Source organism: Periplaneta americana, chromosome 1 (assembly GCF_040183065.1).
Source record: "Periplaneta americana isolate PAMFEO1 chromosome 1, P.americana_PAMFEO1_priV1, whole genome shotgun sequence".
Classification (NCBI taxonomy): domain Eukaryota; kingdom Metazoa; phylum Arthropoda; class Insecta; order Blattodea; family Blattidae; genus Periplaneta; species Periplaneta americana.
In genome coordinates, this window is record NC_091117.1 from 3212501 (window position 1) to 3225000 (window position 12500).

Genomic DNA, 12500 nt, shown 5'->3' on the forward strand with positions numbered 1-12500 from the left:
GTAACATCATTAGCAAGGCGTACTGCAAGTTGGAACTTCTCTGACTTGGCATCGTACTAATCAACGGAACTTTGAAAGGTAAGGGAGGGGGTTAATTTCCAAGAGTTGTGACGTACAGGCATAAAAAGGAACTGACAAGGAGAGGACACGCTCTATATATCACCGAATGGAATAAGATTATGTGAGATGAAAGTACAAGACGTATTGTTTAAAGTCATACCTGGTATGGGTGGCCAATGACCCCTCGTTTTGGAAATATTGGCTATTGTTTGTGACATACTTCCACTAGGTGCCTAATAGGGAAGCATTAGACTGTGTAACAGCGGAGCCCATATGGTTGGATGCTGAGTTGTTATCCAGGCAACCTAAGTTCGAATCTTAACTGGTCCTATTTTTTTTCTATTAATAATGATTAATATTGTGATCACAGTAATCTATTTACATATATCATATTTCTCAATGTATTGAACGCTTCATCATGTTTTAAACAAATTATAATTAGCTAAATTGTATTGTAAAGGATAAACAATGAAATACTGCTCATGTAGGCAGGTAAGACGTGTCACTGGTGTCTGTTATGTTTCTATTCCACTTCATTGTACCCGATCCATTATGATAAATGTCATAAAACACATAAACATACACATTTCCTGCACAGCAAATGAAAGAAGGTTGTCCACAGTCACACACATTTTTCCGCACTTCTACTGCGAAACAGATATCCTTCACATTCACAAACACTTCTCGTTCGTTTATTAATTTTGATGCATACCACGCATATTTCAACATGGCTTTGAATATAGGAGCTGACAACTGAAAATGAATAAAAAGAATTTAAAAAAATTAATAATAATAATAATAACAATAATAATAATAATACTAATAATAATAATAATAATAATCTATACTAATAATAAATCTGTAGCCGAAATTTTTCTGGTAATTTTCGATTTTCCAAAAACAATTGGTCCTAACATATACAATTAACCACCCTGAAAACGAAAATCGCTTTTTTTTAATTTTTGTTTGTATGTCTGTCTGTCTGTCTGTCTGTATGTTTGTTACCTTTTCACGCGATAATGGCTGAACAAATTTCGATGAAAATTGGAATATAAATTAAGTTCGTTGTAATTTAGATTTTAGGCTATATGGCATTCAAAATACATTATTTAAAAGGGGGGTTACAAGGGGGTTGAATTAAATAAATCGAAATATCTCGCTTATTATTGATTTTTGTGAAAAACGTTACATAACAAAAGTTTCTTTGAAAATAATGTCCGATAAGTTTTATTCTTTACAAAATTTTGATAGGACTGATATTTAATGAGATAAATGAGTTTTAAAATTAAAATAACTGCCATCTAAGACGGTGCAATTAAATAACAAATGACTTCGTCTATAAGGGGTTTTGGACAAAAACAATCGAAAGCTATTAAACATAGCCTACAGAGAATGTTTCTATGTTTGTGTGAAGTAATATCAGAAGCTTAATTAACCAATTTGTATAATTAATTATTATTTCACCATTCGAAAGTGTAGTTTCTCTACGGACATAATGCTATAATGTTATTACAGTAACTTCTGAGTGAATCGAGGACAGGTAAGATTAAAATAGCTTCTTATTATCAGAAAACTTGATAGGCTATTCTGTACATTCGTTTCCTGTATTTCCTAAACTAATTTTTATGACCAAATGAGTGTCTCTGGATCAAAATGATCGCATTTTAATTATGCAAATACAATTTAAATTAAGTAACATATTAAACTATTTATCCTTATATCAAACACGAATGTTCCCTGGATCAAATGTCCTATTTTAATTATGTAATTACTTTATATTTATTTCTAACGGGTGCAGCGGAGCGCACGGGTACGGCTAGTAATAATAATAATAATAATAATAATAATAATAATAATAATAATAATAATAATAATAATATCAAGCTTTAAAAATGAGAAGGCATTAGGATTCGAACTCAAGTTGCCTGGATAACAACTCAGCATCCAACCATATGAAGTACGCCGTTACACAGTCTAATGTTTTCCTATTAGGCACCTAACGGAAGTATGTCACAAACAATAGCCAATATTTCCAAAACGAGGGGTCATTGGCCACCCATACCAGGTATGACTTTAAACAGTACGTCTTGTACTTTCATCTCACACAATCTTATTTAATTCTGTAATATACAGAGCGTGTCCTCTCCTTGTAAGTCAAACTTAACCCACGTCCACCTATTTCTGTTCCAATATTGACGTGCAAAGTAGATGTTTAGTCAAAGTGCAACTGAAGCGGCTCATCGAGAGCAATGAAAGTGATGGCGAAAATAGAATCATAAGTGACTAAAGTAACAGAAGAGCTGGAAGTGAAACATTGGACGTCATTGTTACGAGTGTAAATGCTACGGGAATGAGAGAGGAAAGGGGACTTAATTCCGCCTTGAGATGAAACAGAAGAGGGCAAACCGTTTAGGAATAGCAAGGATAAGAATAAGTATAAAAATAAGTTGAAATAGAGAACTTCTGGACCACCATCTGCAAACACCATTAAGGCTTGGTACAACAAATTCATGGAGACTGGTGGTATTCTTGAAAGGAAAATAAGTGGAACACCTGGGGTAAGTGATGAACAGGCTTCGAGACTTCGGACCCGATAGAGCAGTTCAGTGGGAAATCCGCATAACGGCGTACTGAGTATAGTGGTAAAGCGTACAGTGGGTGGGGGTACTGTAGAATGGGTGCCAACAAATACGCAAAGGAAAACGCTCTGGATTTGAAGGTTCTGACGAATAATTTGGTTTTCATACAAAGTGTTTCTGAAACTATTACACTGTTAGGAAAGTCAGAGCAAGAGATGCCGGAAGTCCTCAAATTAATTGAGGAAATGACGCAGAGAATTAATGAGACACCAAGTACACCGGTTACTGAACGTGTGAAACAGAAGTGGAAATCAATTTTATGTAAAAATAACGGATATGGAACATTGTGTAACATAAACAGCAAATTAGTGGACATAGAGAATGAAGGACTGTCTCTTAGAGACTGCAATGATGTTAGGTTCTTTCGTTTTGCTCCTGTGACGTCATGCGACGTAGAGCGCAGCTTTTCACAGTACAAACTCTGGCAGATAACCGAAAAAGATTTACGTTTGAGGCACTGAGAATGTATCTTGTAGTACATTGCAATTCGGTACTGTAACTGCACTTCCTAAAGACGACCAATAGGATAAATGAAAAAATTAAAATTGCTACATGTTTATTTCCACCATTAACACTGTGTACAATTAAACACAGATGCTTATAAAAGACAGGAGAATAAATGCTTTTCACATTCTTTTCACATTATCATCGTGTAATGTATATTTACTTTCAGAATGTACATATGTGTGTTCCCCCATACTACCGTACTCTACTCTAAATAGCAACGTCGTTACCTCAACACATCTCTATCTACCTGCAGCGAGTCAACAGTAAACTTATTGTATCGGGTCCAAAGTCTCGAAGCCTGGTGATGAAGATATAGAACGAGTTTGCGTATCACTTAAAGTCCAAAAAGTCGATTCTGGGGGCATCCAGAGAGTTCCGTATGCCATCAACTGTAGTTCATGAAGCTTCGGCTATATCCGTAGACTATAAACTTCAGTTGCTGCAACTTCTCAAACCTGATAACAAGCCAAAGAGGTTTAATTTTTGTCTTGATCGACTCTTACCCTGGCCTCCCGATTACACCATTAGATTTCTTCTTGTGGGGTTATGTGAAGGGTACCCACCGGCTAGGAAGCCCAGGAAGAAGAGCCTGACGCGCGCGATCTGCTTGTCGACGTGGCCCTCCTTGTCCTGCTCGACGTACAGCTCGTCCACCGCCGTGATCTGCACCTCCTCCGTCTTGTAGTTGAGGGCGCGGTCCCTGTGCACGGACAGCCTGAACAGGGCCTCCTCCACGCTCACGCTGAACAGCTTCATGTCCTCGAAGGACTGCGACCCGATCTTGAACAGCTGGGAGATCTGCAATATTCAGTCAAATGTGATTTTATTTACTTATTTATTTATTTACTTATTTATTTATTTACTTATTTATTAGTTATTTATTTATTTATTTACTTATTTATTAGTTATTTATTTATTTACTTATTTATTAGTTATTTATTGTTCACTTATTTATTTAATTATTTATTTACTTATTTATTAGTTATTTATTTATTTATTTACTTATTTATTAGTTATTTATTTATTTACTTATTTATTTAATAATTTTTATTTACGTATTTATTAGTTACTTATTTATTTATTTACTTATTTATTTACTTATTTAATTATTTATTTATTTACTTATTTATTAGTTTTTTATTTATTTATTTACTCATTTCTTTATTTAGTTATTTATTTGTTTAGTTATTTACTTATTTATTTATTTACTTATTTATTTATTTACTTATTTATTTATTTATTTACTTATTCATTTATTTATTTATATATTTACTTATTTATTTACTTATTTATTTATATATATTTACTTATTTATTTATTTAGTTACTTATTTACTTATTTATTTATAGTTATTTATTTATTTAGTTACTTATTTATTTACTTATTTATTTATTTACTTATTTATTTATATATATATATATATATAAATACTTATTTATTTATTTAGTTACTTATTTATTTATTTATTTATTTACTTATTTATTTATTTATTTGCTTATTTATTTAGTTACTTATTTATTTATTTACTTATTTATTTATATTTACTTATTTATTTATTTATTTACTTATTCATTCATTTATTTATTTATATATTTACTTATTTATTTACTTATTTATTTATATATATTTACTTATTTATTTATTTACTTATTTATTTATTTAGTTATTTACTTATTTATTTACTTATTTCTTTATTTAGTTATTTATTTATTTACTTATTTATTTATTTACTTATTTATTAGTTTTTTATTTATTTCTTTATTTAGTTATTTATTTGTTTAGTTATTTACTTATTTATTTATTTACTTATTTATTTATTTATTTATTTATTTACTTATTTATTTATTTACTTATTTATTCATTTATTTATTTATATATTTACTTATTTATTTACTTATTTATTTATATATATTTACTTATTTATTTATTTAGTTACTTATTTACTTATTTATTTATAGTTAGTTATTTATTTATTTAGTTACTTATTTATTTATTTACTTATTTGTTTATTTATATATATTTATTTATTTATTTATTTAGTTACTTATTTACTTATTTATTTATAGTTAGTTATTTATTTATTTACTTATTTATTTATTTATTTATTTATCTATTTATTTTTGTTGCTGTTATTTATACTCGCTTTAACATCTTTGGTCATATCGCGAGTTAATCTTTGGTTGAAATCAGAAGGCCTGTGTACTATTGTTCAGACTGGTTCTATTGTTGTGAACTAGATGGCGACTGTATATGTATTACTGATTTGTTATGAATATTATTTCGGTGATGAATGAGGCCGGTGATATTCAGGGATGTTGTGGTCGGAATTTCCTGGCATTTGCCTTAGTGTTGAGGAAAAACCCTGAAAAACCTCAACCAGGAAATTCAACTCGACCGGGAATCGAACCCGGCCCCTCTACGTAAGAGACCAGCATGCTGACCCCTACACCACAGAAATGGTCTTATTTATTTATTTGAATATCACGTTACATATGTTGATTTCTTTAAGTAAGTCAGTCAACAGGGCAATTCCCGACAGCGGCTGTTCAATTTGCGTAAATATCCTTCGCGTAATGTTATCAACGTGTGGTTGTCAAGATGGCGTCAGACTGGGAGTGTTGTAGACTAGAAGCGTCCAGGTCAACAGTCTTCAGTTTGTACCCCGGAAAACAGGAAGGGGATTAGAAGTCCTCAAAAATCTGCTTGTCTGAATGTACCGAGGTCGTTGCGCACGTACCTGTGGGGCGTGTTCCACCGGCAGCCCCAGCTTCTTGAGGTCGCTGCCGAACTCCTTGCAGCCCTCGTAGTCGCCCTGGATGGCGTACTGCGCGAACTTGCTCAGCTTGTTGGTGAGGCGCTCCGCCTTGGTCACCTGCCCCGGTCGAACCCCGGGCCGCTCCTTGTAGAACACGTACTGCAGCTTCACCGTGAAGATCTTGCCGTACGCGTCGAACTGTTGCGCGCCTGAAGGAATTGACACGCGTCACAATCTTAGTCAAAATTCAACTCTCCTATAGTCCCGTCGCTCTAATTTCCGGCAGCCAATTGCGTTGCAGGTCGGCTACATTTAAACGTGTGCGTATTGCGATCCGCTGATTCATTTCTTAACTTACTTACTTACTTACTTACTTACAAATGGCTTTTAAGGAACCCGAAAGTTCATTGCCGCCCTCACATAAGCCCGCCATCGGTCCCTATCCTGAGCAAGATTAAGCCAGTCTCTATCATCATACCCCACGTCCCTCAAATCCATTTCAATATTATCCTCCCAACTACGTCTCGGCCTCCCCAAAGGTCTTTTTCCCTCCGATCTCCCAACTAACACTCTATATGCATTTCTGGATTCGCCCATACGTGCTACATGCCCTGCCCATCTCAAACGTCTGGATTTCAAGTTCCTAATTATGTCAGGTGAAGAATATAATGCGTGCAGTTCTGTGTTGTGTAACTTTCTCCATTCTCCTGTAACTTCATCCCACTTAGCCCAAAATATTTTCCTAAGCACCTTATTCTCAAACACCCTTAACCTATGTTCCTCTCTCAAAGTGAGAGTCCAAGTTTCACAACCATAAAGAACAACCGGTTATATAACTGTTTTATAAATTCTAACTTTCAGATTTTTGACAGCAGACTGGATGATAAGAGCTTCTCAACCGAATAATAACACGCATTTCCCATATTTATTCTGTGTTTAATTTCCTCCCGAGTATCATTTATATTTGTTACTGTTGCTCCAAGATATTTGAATTTTTCCACCTCTTCGAAGGATAAATCTCCAATTTTTATATTTCCATTTCGTACAATATTCTGGTCACGAGACATAATCATATACCTTGTCTTTTCGGGATTTACTTCCAAACCGATCGCTTTACTTGCTTCAAGTAAAATTTCCGTGTTTTTCCTAATCGTTTGTGGATTTTCTCCTAACATATTCACGTCATCCGCATAGATAAGCAGCTGATGTAACCCGTTCAATTCCAAACCCTGCCTGTTTCCTGAACTTTCCTAATGGCATATTCTAGAGCAAAGTTAAAAAGTAAAGGTGATAGTGCATCTCCCTGCTTTAGCCCGCAGTGAATTGGAAAAGCATCAGATAGAAACTGACCTATACGGACTCTGCTGTATGTTTCACTGAGACACATTTTAATTAATCGAACTAGTTTCTTGGGAATACCAAATTCAATAAGAATATCATATAATACTTCCCTCTTAACCGAGTCATATGCCTTTTTGAAATCTATGAATAACTGATGTACTGTACTGTTCATTTCTTAAGGCTCGATAAATACTTAATATAATCGCCCGCCATTTTAGCTCTTTAGTTGGCGTTCGCAGAAAGCACACGAAGACGTTATTTGCCGCTCAATTATTTGCTGAATTACAGTGCATTTGATTTATTATCATAGGAGCTACGACATGATAATGTTTAACGGTGTGGCAAATAGATTCCTCGTATGGTAGCTCGGCAACGTGAGAACAAAAATGGCGAATGATACTACCTACCTAGACTTTATAGAGCCTTCACTTTCTAAGACGTAAGCAAAGAGGCGGAGTCACGCCGGAAATAACAGCGTCGGGACTATAACAATCACGAATATTGTCTAAAGACCAGTGTTGCCAACTCAGAATTCCATTTGCCGCTGCACAAGCTTAAAAAAACCGCTAAACTGTAGTTGAAAAACTCCACATTTTTCTTAATACAGCACTTCTAAATTTGAAATACAAACTACACAGTTTTAGGAACTGGAGAATTTTATAAAAATGTAGATTAAATTATGAAAAGTGTGTATGACTTCGAAGGCTCTATTTATTTATTTTAGTAGGTTATTTTACGACGTTTTATCAACAGCTTAGGTTATTTAGCGTCTGAATGAGATGAAGGTGATAATGCCGGTGAAATGAGTCCGGGGTCCAGCACTTAAAGTTACCCAGTATTTGCTCATATTGGGTTGAGGGAACACTCCGGAAAAAACCTCAACCAGGTAATTTGCCCCGACCGGGATTCGAACCCGGGCCACCCGATTTCGCGGCCTCGTAGGCTCTATGTTCTATGCAAAATCGTATGGACAATTAAATCTGAATATTTGCATTCAGTATCACCTTACACCATTTACATCGAGCTTTCGAACTATCGCCGGCAACTTCTTCCACCCAATCTTTCAACACATGTTTTTTCACATATCTCTAACTTTTGTACGTATGGAGTTTTATGCGGCATGTTTCTTCAAAATTGAATGAAGTAGATCAAGAACAATATACCGGACACTTCGGAAACAATCACATTCACAATCACAACAGTCCGTTCGAAATCTGATTTCACACTGAGCTGGAGACGTGCCTGCCGACAATGAGTCTGACTTTAAGTTTTAAGTATGTCTGTGTTACATAAACTACAATCGGAATGATAAATTAAATAATATATAATATAAAACGACATTAAGGTATATGGATCACATGAGGAGACAAAGAGAAAAGCAGAAAGTAGGAAAGACTGGAGAATGCTGGGTTTGTAGTGAAAGACCTGCCCATGGGCAGAACACTATGAATGAATGAATCATAATATAAGTTAACATAAATTAAAATAATAATTCAGTTCATTATCTACTCTTTATGATTAAACATATCAATTCATTTACAAAAACAATGCATACAGTTTAACGAATTTGGCATACCTTATTTGTAGAACAATGGATGAGGCAGGAAATGGACATGGTTGTACCAAATCGAGTTAACATAAAACATTGAAATTTTATACTCGCATAATGAAAAATTGTGATAATACCATATAAATCTCTGGTCTATGATTAACTAATATTGTTGTCGGCAAGTACATATAAAAACAATTATAACATCTTTACAGAAAAAAATAAAATATCGTATCCCTCTGCCGGGATCATCAAAAAACGCGTGCACATCTGTGGAGTAACGGTTAGCACGTCTGGCCGCGAAACCAGGTGGCCCGGCTTCGATTCCCGGTCGGGGCAAGTTACCTGGTTGAGGTTTTTTCCGGGGTTTTCCCTCAATCCAATATGAGCAAATGCTGGGTAACTTTCGGTGCTGGACCCCGGACTCATTTCACTGGCATTATCACCTTCATCTCATTCAGACGCTAAATAACCTAAGCTGTTGATAAAGCGTCGTAAAATAACCTACTACTACTACTACTACTGCTAAAAAACGCCAAATAAATAGCTAGCTGCTGACGGTAAAATTCTGTAGCGACCATAGTCCTGAAAACACCACATTTAGCTACAAAACCGCTGACTTGGCAACACTGCTAAAGGCTGGTCCACAGTAATCCGGGAACGACAACCAGAACGGAGAACGTCAACGTGCAGATTTTTTACCTATACTAATAATAAATCTGTAGCCGAAATTTTTCTGGTAATTTTCGATTTTCCAAAAATAATTGATCCTGACATATATAATTAACCGCCCTGAAACCGAAAATCGCTTTTTTGAATTTTTTTTTTGTCTGTCTGTCTGGATGTTTGTTACCTTTTCACGCGATAATGGCTGAACCGATTTATATGAAAATTGGAATACAAATTAAGTTCGTTGTAACTTAGAATTTAGGCTATGCGGCATTCAAAATATTTTATTTAAAAGGGGGGTTATAAGGGAGCTTGAATTAAATAAATCAAAATATCTCCCTTATTATTAATTTTCATAAAAAATATTACATAACAAACGTTTCTTTAAAAATAATTTCCGATAAGTTTTATTCTATGCAAAATTTTGATAGGACTGATATTTAATGAGATAAATGAGTTTCAAAATTACAATAACAACGCCATATAAGGCCGTGTAATGAAATAAAAAACAAATGAACTCGTCTATAAGGGGCCTTGGACAACAACAATCGAAAGCTATGAAAGATAGCCTACAGGGAATGTTTCTGTGTTTGTATGAAGTAATATCAGAAGCTAAATTAACCGATTTGTATAATTAATTATTATTTCATCATTGGAAAGTGTAGTTTCTCTAGATGGACATAATGCTATAATGTTATTACAGTAACTCCTGAATGAATCGAGGACAGGTAAGATTAAAATAGATTCTTATGCACAGAAAACTTGATAGGCTATTCTGTACATTCGTTTCCTGTATTTCCTAAAATAATTATGACCAAATGAGTGGTCTCTGGATCAAAATGATCGCATTTTAATTATGCAAATACAATTTAAATTAAGTAACATATTAAACGATTTATCCTTCTATCAAACACGAATGTTCCCTGGATCAAATGTCCTATTTTAATTATGTAATTACTTTATATTTATTTCTAACGATTGCAGCGGAGCGCACGGCTACGGCTAGTTCACAATAAACTGAGAACTGAAACCATGTGCATATCGATATGTAAAGTCGATATTAGGCATTCTGATGCTATTTGTATATAATTGACCAGTATGGATTATCTACCTCGATCTCCTGAACTCTGACCGTGGATGACAGCGATCTTTTGAAGCAGACAGAGGAGTACTTGCCTATATCAGACACGGAGTAACAGGCTTGCAGCGGCAGCTCCTGGAAGGGGTCCTTGTCCTCTCTTGTGTTGAACAGCTGCAGCACCGGGTTGTCCCCCTGATACACGAGGCGCACGAACACTTTCTTCCAGAACCTGGAGCAACGTGTGACATGCTACAGTAATATTATTAAACAGCTACGAGCTGAAAATGTCATTGACGCGTCAGGCAGAACGATTAAATCTTATGTATTATATTGTGGGGCATATGACTCGGTTAAGAGGGAAGTATTATATGATATTCTTATTGAATTTGGTATTCCCAAGAAACTAGTTCGATTAATCAAAATGTGTCTCAGTGAAACTTACAGCAGAATCCGTATAGGCTAGTTTCTGTCAGATGCTTTTCCAATATTTATTTATTTTATTTAATTAATTAATTAATTAATTTAGTTAGTTAGTTACTTAATTTATATAATTTTATTTATTTCCTTACTTATTTATTCATTATTTATTTATTTATTTGTTTATTTATTTAATTTATTTGTTTAATTTATTTAATTAATTTATTTATTTTAATTAATTACTTTAATTAATTTATTTATTTAATTAATGTATTTATTTATTTAATTTTATTTATTTATTTATTTATTAAGTTATTTATTTATTTACTTTATTTAGTTATTTAATTAATTTAATTTATTTATTTATTTAGGTCTTCCTGGTCGACGGTGTCCTCTAGGCCTTTTATAAGACTGCTAGATGGGGCCGAAACAGGTCTACAGAGGCCTAATTCGTGAAGGATGATGATGATGATGATGATTTATTTATTTACTTTATTTACTTATTTAATTAATTTAATTTAATTTATTTATTTATTTATTTACTCATTTATTTATTATTTATTTATTTATTTCATTTATTTATTAGTTATTTATTAATTTATTAAATTTATTTAAATTATTTAATTTATTTATTTTATTTATTTATTTTATTTATTTGTTTAATTTATCTAGTTTATTTATTTAATGTATTTATTTTATTTATTTTATTTATTTATTTATTTTATTTATTTATCTATTTTATTTATTTAATAAATTAATTAATCAATTTATTTATTTACTTACTTACTTACTTATTTATTTATTTATTCAATTCATATATTTATTTAATGTATTTGTTTAATTTATTTTATTTATTTAATATATTTAATTAATTTAATTTTTTTTATTTATCTATTTAATTTATTTGTTTAATTTATTTAATTAGATAATTTAACTAATTTATTTTATGTATTGATTTATTTATTTTATTTATTTATATATTTAATTTATTTTATTTATTTATTTAATTATTTAAATTATTTTTTTTATTTTCTTTGTGTAATTTATTAATTTTTTATTTATTTATTTTGCTTATAATTGTAACATAAAATATAATATATACAGAAAAACTTTATATAAATAAATATAAAAATAAACTTAAATTTTTGCTCCATACTGAGACATCGGTTACCACACAAAAGATTGGCGTAAACCTATAGCTATCAATGCCCAACCTTTGTCCAGTTATCTTCTTCTTGTTGGGCTGTCGTAGCTGCATCTCCCAGCCATCCCCTTGATAATTGACACGAGGGAACTCTTCAAGGGGTTGAGACACATCTTCGTCGAACAGGGGGGTTGGGGGCGTCTCCTGCGAGTCTGTCCTCTGCAGCATCCCTTCAGGAACCTCCGCACCTTCGGGTAAAGAATTATCTCAAACACTGGGCCTTCATACACGAGTTACACTTATGGCGACTACAGCTACAGAGTGGTGCTGACCTTGGG

At 32.9% G+C, this 12500-nt stretch overlaps 1 pseudogene; it reads right to left on the reverse strand.

Annotated features, from left to right (window-relative positions):
• The window catches only part of LOC138699219 (uncharacterized), a 126180-nt pseudogene that overhangs the window by 31601 nt on the left and 82079 nt on the right, over positions 1-12500 (reverse strand).